Below are 9,040 nucleotides of genomic sequence, written 5' to 3'. Positions count from 1 at the left end.
TACACAAAGGCCAGAAGGTGACACATAGCCTACGACCAAGTACTTAACCCAAATTTTACAACAAGGTACTGTAAACACTGCATAAAAGAAAAAAAACACATTTATCTGGTACGAAGGGAGAGCCAAAAACTTTTACATGGATTTTCCAGATAGCAGGGGGCACTTTTCCCCTAACCTCCACAACGCAGAAGGGAAACTATATAAGCAAGACAATATGGATAAAATCTCAGAGAGAAGGCACTAAGACGAAGGATAGCAGTGGGAAGCCAGGAGGAAGAGTCAAGAGAATGAGTCAAGAATGATACCAAGGTTACAGGACTGGGTGACTGGAAGGGTGGTGGCACCCTCTATAGTAACAAGCATACAGGAAAAAGGGATGATCATCAGTGTCAAAGAGGTACAGAGAGGTTAAGAAGGATCCAGATTAAGAAAAGGCTGTAAGATCTGGCAATGCAGAAATCACTGATCATTCTGGCGAGAGTGATTTCAGTAGGATGATGGGGTCAGAAGCCAAATTTCAGAGGGTTTAGAACAGAGAGGGAATTTAGTAGATTGAAGCAATGGGAAATTAGCAGGAAGGGGACCAGTGCCCCCTGAGCAGGCAGTGTAGAATGGGAAACAGGATTTGTACAATGACAGCTGAAGGTTCAGAATCACAGGGATGGGGAGAACATGAAGGGTTGAAAGTATTCTAGCCACTGAGGAATGGGTCCATACAGAGTATGTCTGCCTGGGGAAAGAAGGAAGCAGCTTGGGGATCAATTAATTCAGGGGGTTCTGATTTGAAAAAGGCCTCTAGAGCAGAGGTGTCAAAACCCTGACCTGCACAGAGTGATGCCTGACCCAGATTAAAATGAATTTGGGAACTATTTAACTAACTAAATAATAATACTAGAGAACACAGATAAAATTACTATGTGATCCACAGGGAATTTTATGCACAGTTTGTAGGTAGCAACCATTCATAAGTCAGGTTTCTCTAACTCTGGGACTGTCAATCATACTTTAGAGCTTTTTTAGGCAAGTATATATCTTAGACTCCATTCAAAGGAATATAAGTAACTGAAGGACAAAAAGCCAGTGTCACCTATAGGGTTTTCCTAGGAGAAAATGTTTATCTATCTTACTTTTATATTTATTTCATAGTACTTCATGTACTTTTATATACTCTCCTGGAAAACTACATTATTTTCTATTACACAAAAGCATAATCTCAGTGACTTTGTCCAGACTGTCTCCCTCCTCACCTCAAAATTTTATAATGCCTAGCCTCCTTCCAGGCTCAGCTCAAGTACCAGGAGATTTTCAGGATCCTCCCTTCTTCTCCCACGCTACCCAATACAGATATGTTGGTTCTCTCTCTTTCTCAAATGATCATGAAGTTTCTTATCTATTTACATGTCACATTTCCCCAAGAGAATGTAAGCTTTAGGTCAGAGGCGGCTTTTTATCTTTCAGTAAATACCCAGTACTTAGTACTAAAGATAATAGGCATTTAATAAATGAAGTCCATTATATACCCCACCCCCCCGAAGAGACACATGACAATCATTTTTTAAGAAGGCACATTCTTCCTAAAAAAATTCTGCTCGACTCCTAAGAGAAAATGAGTACTTAACAGCAGAATAACTTGAGAAAATGATGCCACAATAAATGTATCCTACTTACTGATGACATTTTGAATACAGTGGCTTTCTAAAAAGTGACATGTGAAAACACCGCTGAAAGAAAATTTCCCCAACATCACATATTTAAATGTTGTTCAAATAATTTTCCTCCCAGTAATTTCTTTAAAACATTGGCACTTGAATCATAACAAATAGTAGAGTTGCCAGAGATGATTAAGCAAGTTAAAAGACATGAGCTTACCTTCCTACTAAGGCAGCTAGGTAGTATAGTGTATAGAGTGCTGGACTTCAAATTAGGAAGATGAGTTCAAATCCTGCCTCAAGACATCATTTAATTTAAAAGTTTAACTTTAGGGGTGGCTAGGTGGCACAGTGACTAGAGCACCGGCCCTGGAGTCAGGAGGACACAAGTTCAAATTCTGCATCAGACACTTAACACAAAAACTAGCTGTGTGACCTTGGGCAAGTCACTTAACCCCAACTGCCCTACTTTCCCCCCTCCAAAAAGCAAAAAAAAAAACTAATAAAGTTTAATTTTGACAAGTTTAATTTTAAACTGACAAGTTTAAATTTAAACTTTCTCAGCTTCACTTGGGGCAGCTAAGTGGTACAGTGGATGACTCATCTTCCAGAATTCAAATCTAGCCTCAAACACCCACTAGCTGTGGGACCCTAGACAAGTCACTTAACTGTTAGCCTAAGTTTCCTCATCTGTAAAATGAGCTAGAGAAGTGAAATGGTAATGAGAGAATTTGAAGATCTTCCCTGCCCCTTAATAGGCCAAATATAATCAAATGGAGCCTGTGGTTGGAGGAGCTTACTGAATGATTGGAGCAGAGCCCAGAAGAGGCTGGGAGTCAGAGCAGTTATAATGGAGGGAGGAGAGAGGATGCAGGAAAGGAGACAAGTAGGCTTGTGAGTGTTTGTGGGAAGGTTTTGGGATGGTGCTGCTCTCTGCAGTATTATTGTGTATAGATTTCTTTGTTACAATGATGAACTTGGTTTTCTGGTGTTGAAATCTGGCTTTCTGTTGTCTGAATAAAAGTTTTGCTTCTGTCTTTTATGTGGAGAGTCTGTTATATTTTGTGATTCAGTATTATGTTGGCATAGTCATCATCAGTGCCATGAATACTGCCTTGGCAATTCAAGAAGGAAATGGCAATGTACTCCTGCATCTCAGAAAAGAAAGCCCCAAATGTGGTCATGAAAAGTCAAATACAATTGAAATAACTGAATAACAGCAACAGCCTTAGGTGTTTCATCTGTAAAATGAAGATAACAGTAGCACCTACCTCACAGGGTTGTTGTGAAAACCAAGTGACATAATATATACTATGCTGCTATAATATGTGTTTCAAAAACATCAATTTGTTCCAACATAATTGATACAAGGGATCATTCTGAGCATAACTCAAATTTTGAGTTTGTCTCTGTCTGATTTCTTCCACTGGAAAAGAACAAACTCAGAAACCTAGCCCACTTCATTATAACTCACAAGCTACAACCCTTTGGACTTACCCACTTTCACAAGCAAACTGTCAGGTCTTTGTCAAAGCAAAATATCATATTTACTGTATATCTTCTGGTGCAGTAGGAGTTCTATGGTTTGCCCCACACCCTCACTCCTATCTCTTCCATCATGACCACTGAACCCAATTTACCCAACCTGTGGGGCTCCAATAGAGCCACCATACACATATAAAACTGTACTATCATTTTTATTAGGTCCATATCTTTTTTTATGTGTCACTGATAAAGTTCTTAAGTGTATGGCCCCTAACCCCATTTTCCATATAAAGTCTGGGTTTTTTACTGTGATTTTGCATAGCAAGATGCTTTCTAGGCACATGCATGTCCACTAGAGCAGAATTGTCTGTTTATTAAGTGCTATATAAATGAGGAAGAGGAGGAAGAGGGGGAGCAGAAGGAAAAGGGAGGGGGCAGCACACCTGACATACTTTTCAATTGAATCTATGTTGCTAACATTCTCCATCACCTTCTGAAGTATAGACAGTCAACAAAACAATATATCAAGCATTTACTGATTTCCCACATGTGAATGCTTAAGCTAAAAACTTAACAATGGGCTCTCAGCCCAGTGGACCTTGCTAAAGAACCCCCGATCTCAGTTTATACTATTCTTGGTAGAAATAAGTGAGTTCTCTTAGTAGTTGGCTCTACTGCCACAAATGTGACCCTTTTTCATCAGCCTCAGGCAGCTGGTGCCCCGCTTGCCCTGTTATTTCTGTGAATCGTTTTTCCTCTAGCTCAAGATGATTCACTGAAACAGAGATTGACAAAGCAATTTTTGATGATCCTGGCACAGGAAGTTCATTACCTCTTATCTAGGATCACAATCAAAAGTACATGCTAGGCTAAAGCATTTCTTAACCTGGAATCCACAGACCAGAGGCTCCATGGGCAGAATTCTGGGGGTCTAAAAATCTAGATGGGAAAAAATGTAGATCTCTATTTTCAGTAACATCTAACCAAAACTCAGCATTTTCTTCCACTGTTGCTTTTTTTAACTTGTTCTTAGAAGGGGCTCATAGATTTCACCAGTTTACCAAAAAGGTCCAGGACAGAAAAATGTTAATAACTCATGGGATAAAGGGATGCTACCTGAATGTTGCAGGACTTTCTTTTTTACTTCCTTCTTCTGATCTCATAATGTGAACTTTCAGAAGACGGTTGGGAGCAGATGGAATTATCAGGCTCTAGAGGGAGAGGTAAGGATACCATGACCATTCTATCAGAGGCTATCATGCCATGAGGAATGGGACTTTGGAAGTCGCTACAGCAGAGATCACTTCTGATCCTAGGACGGTTACAGTGAATGAAGGTCAAAAGGAGAAAAGATCCAGAACTTCTGAGACTGCTAACAGTATGAACACTCATTTAGCTAGTGACCTCAAGAAGTTGCTTTTCTCCACTAGTTCACATTCCTAAAATGGGGATTAAGAGTAGACAGAACCGCTTCATTGTCTTCTCAACTTTCCTGGGCTTTGTTCATTTGTTCTGGGGTTAAGTCCCTAAGACTGAAATAGTATACAAGCCCTTCCACCATTTTTTCCCATAAACTATATATATCTAAGGTTGGGAGACTATCCAATTGCACTCAAAGGTCTGGGAGGAAAATAGGAAAAAATGACTAGGAGACAATCAGATGCAAACACTACTGTCTGGTGTCTACCTTTCAATTTTACTCTGTGGTCACAGAATGCTGGTCCTCTGAAAGCACTGGGAAGTTACCTGAAAGGACAGAATCCACTCTTGGATGGGGGCTGGGAGCTAAGTGAAGAGAGCAAACTTCACATTTTACTATTTTGATCAATATTTTATTCTAATCCCTTTAATTAATTAATTAATGTGAGACCTCATCATCAAGAAAGGGGATACCACAGCTGTTTCACAGGCATCAAAAGAGTTGGTCCCTGAGGGCTTAGGATATTGCAATTTCTATTGCTATTCTCCATCTACCCTCACCCCTCACCCCCATCTTTCAGGGAGATGGCTTAAGTGGATTCCACACAGCAAGCAATTCAGGTATCATACTGAGTTAATTAAACCACCCTTCTGGATAAATAAAGTGACACATTTTCTTTCTGAAGGCTTAAGGAAGGCAATTCAAACCATGTAACCAAAGGCCAGTGCAAAAGATTTTGAACCAGCCCCTCAGATGAGAAACCAAATAGCCATGGATCCAGTTCCAAACTTAATGCTCTGATTCTTCCAGGTAGACCAGTTATGGCACACATAAATGGGTTACAGCATCCTACATGGCCAAAGGAAAAAAGGTTAATGACTTAGCACAGTTCCTGGCACATAGTTAGCTGTATAAATTATATCCACTACTCAGTGCTTTCACACTAATCCTGGAAAAGTCTTCTGACAATCTTCCTGACATGGTAACCACATTTTTATCTGTTCTCTGTTTCTCCTGTGTCTACATGATCTTCTAATTATTAAGGACTTCTACGTACAGAGAGTACCTAGGACAGATACAAAGTCTGGATAAGTCCCTGACCTTAGGATGTTTACACTCTAATAGGAGTCCATGCACTTTGACTATTTTGCATCATAGCAACATAACAATCTAGTGAAATAGCTACTATAAATATTTTTCCACATTATACAGATAAGGAAGCTGAAGTTCAGAGATGTTAAATGACTTATCTATAACACAGCCTGGTAAATGTTGGGGGTAACCTTCAGCTAGACCCATATTCAGTTCTTTGTAAAAAGCAGATGACAGGATTTAAGAAGTGGACTCTTATTGTATGGACAACATGATATCACAGGGAAAATGGCCTAAGACCATCTCTCACTGGCACCACAAAAGGATTGTCTCTGTCACTATGATCCCTTCTTTATTGGGTTCAAAATCTGTATTAAAAGTGTCAAGACTCTCAGAAATCAATGGCACTTTCAGAGACAAAAAAATACCATGTATTACAACATACTAATCATGTGGGTATTACAGCTTCCTTGACTGTTTTGAAATCAATAGGGCTTTGCAAGCTAAAAATAATACATACATATCCCCCTTTACAATGCCAATTTATGCCCCGTGGTTCTCCTTGAAAGTATGACTTGCTACTTGAAAGGTTTTTTTTTTTCATTTTTCTTGTTTCTCCTATTGATCTTTAAAATTCCCCATGTTATGCAGTTGGCTGGATTTCTTTTCCTCCAGCTTCAAATCTAACCTAATGGTACATGAGAATCACAGGTCAAAATAATTATATCCAGTTTCTCTGGAGGCACATTATTTTCTCTTGCCATAAAGTGTTATTTTTCAAATGACTATCCATTTTACCCTTAGACATTTCCTCTTTATTCCATTCCTATCAATTACTCAGCAAGAACCACTTTGTTACATAGATTCCTTTCATATATACTATAATTTTTTTAAATAATTGAGCTATGGAGCCCCTCTAAATTCACCCAAGGACATGTTGAAATCTGAACTTAAAAACTTATTAAACTTATGTAATGCCAAGCAATTCCCAAGGTTCAAAATACCAGCATAGGTGCTCTCCATTTTATTCAGTGAGAAATTAAGAACAGAGAGAATCAACACATAGCATAATTCAAAATACACCATTTACCAAGTGTGATTCAATAATCTCCAAGTACTACCCCACCCCTGGACATTACATTGATTTAATCAGTCACAAAATCCCTCTTCTAAACACTACTCCACCCCAGGCTGTACATTCATTTAGTCCATCACAAAGCCCCTCTTCCCAAGTGGAGATTAGCTTCCAATCATAAGTAAAGTACATTCATTTGTTCAGAGCACAAAGAGGTCAAAAGTTTCCCACCCTTGGATCACAACTGAATCTACCCCAGAGTTACAACAAGCTTAAGCACAGCATTTAATACCCAAAGAGAGGTCTTTTCTTCATCTTGACAAGTTCTCAGCAATCTTTGTTCCTGGGGAGACAAAGCTTAGCAAGGCCACAAGATACATTGTTAGTGTCTTCATTAATTCATTTTCTGTCTGCAGAACAGTCCTAGGACCCCTGAAAACATTAGCAAAACCCTCTTCCATCATTTCTGTAAACATACAACAAGAAAATCCTTCTTCAGGGCTTCTGAACCAACAGCAACGTTCCAAGACCTCTGCAACAACAGCACTGTCCTTCACCAATGGACAGATTTCACACTCTGTCTGCAGGACAGTGTCAGGAGCTCTGAACCAACAGCCAGGTTCCAAAGCCTCTGCAACACCAGGACTGTCTTTCACCAGTGGACAAATCTGGCAAAACAACATCAAAACAGACAAAGTACCAGCATAACAGCCATGTCTCCTCAGTCCTTGGCAGCTCTGGGTGGCAGCTCTCAAAAGTCCTGTGCAATTCAAAGTGGCCCTCAGCAATCCTCTCAGTCTCTCTCTGCCTCCAAGATGCTGCTTCCAAAAAGTTCTTCTGCCTCTCTGTTTTCTTGTGTCTCTCTAAATTTACTCTAAATTTTTGTCACCAGCTCCTCCCAGTCCAGCCCTCTCTTTTCACGTCAACAAGTCCATCCTACAAGTGAGATTCACAAGCTCTGGGTTTTAACACAATCAATTTGAAAACCAAGCCAATACAGGGGGATCTTTATATTCTATTACTATTACAACTTATTAGCCTATCATTCCTAGATTTCCTTTAATTCCACATGTATAAATATGTATAGCTGAATACCTGGTCATATGCATGCATATACATGTATACTTACATATGTGTAGAATGGGATACTAATAAATTTAATAAATCTTTAAGTGAGTTTAGAGGGGCTACATAGTTCAATGATTTGTTTTTTAAATACAGTATGTGTGGCAGTGATATATCAGAAAGTGGATGCTGCTGAGGAACCTGCGGACATGATTATATGCCTATATATGTACATGCATGCTTATATAGATTGATATAAATCTAAGCTGCATATATGTGCATAGTTACATATGTGCAATTGAGTATGTATGTTCCTCACTGTAAAATGGGGATAATAGCACCTACCTTCCAGGGTTATTGTGAAGATCAAATGGAATAATTATTATAATACTGGAGGAGTTTTGGAATAATTAATACATTAACACACTATTGGTAAAGCCATGAAGAAATCCAACCATTCTGAAAAATTATTTAGAATTATGCATGAAAAGCCACAAAACCATTTATACCCATTGTCCCAGAGATCCTACTAATGCCAAAAAGAAAGGTCTCATACACATCAAAACATGTAGAGCACAATTTTTGTGATAGCAAAAAACAGATACAAATTGGGTATCCACTATTGATAGGATAATGACTAAACAAAGTGTTATATAAATGATAATTCGTGTGAATGGGATTTATCTTGTACCATAAGAAATTGTGAATATGAGCAATTCTGAAAAATTTAAGACTCACAGGAATTGATACAGAATTGGGAAAGAAAATCTAGAAGAACAAATTATACAATAGCAATAATAACGTAGATGAAAACAGCATTAAAAGCCAAAACTCTGCAATGACCAATCTTATACTAGGTGAACAGATGATAAAACATGTGAGGACATAAGTTCCGTGGGGTCAAGGACTATTTTATCTTGTATGTTCAGTGTCTAGCACAGTACCTTTTACAAAACAGGAATCTAACTAGTACTCACAGAATCTAATTGAATTTCTTTCCTGTGGGTAAAGGCTACAGGAATAGAATGTGACATATGAATCAGACACAGGCATTTTGAAGGTCAGTTTTGATTGACTATTTTTCTTTTTTACAAGAGAAGATTTGGGAGAGGGAACAGTGAGAAATGACTGATTTTGTTGAAAGGCATCAATAAAATATTAAATATAGTTCTAAAGAAGAAAAGTTACAGTATGGAATCGCCTTTTTTTAAATGTTATAAGCATGAGTAGAACTTGAAATAATTAATGCTATCA

Source organism: Petaurus breviceps, unplaced genomic scaffold (genome assembly GCF_028583685.1).
Source record: "Petaurus breviceps papuanus isolate PSGF00001 unplaced genomic scaffold, PetGlider_PUasm1.0 38, whole genome shotgun sequence".
In the NCBI taxonomy this organism is placed as follows: domain Eukaryota; kingdom Metazoa; phylum Chordata; class Mammalia; order Diprotodontia; family Petauridae; genus Petaurus; species Petaurus breviceps.
Note: the sequence above shows the minus strand (reverse complement) of the source record.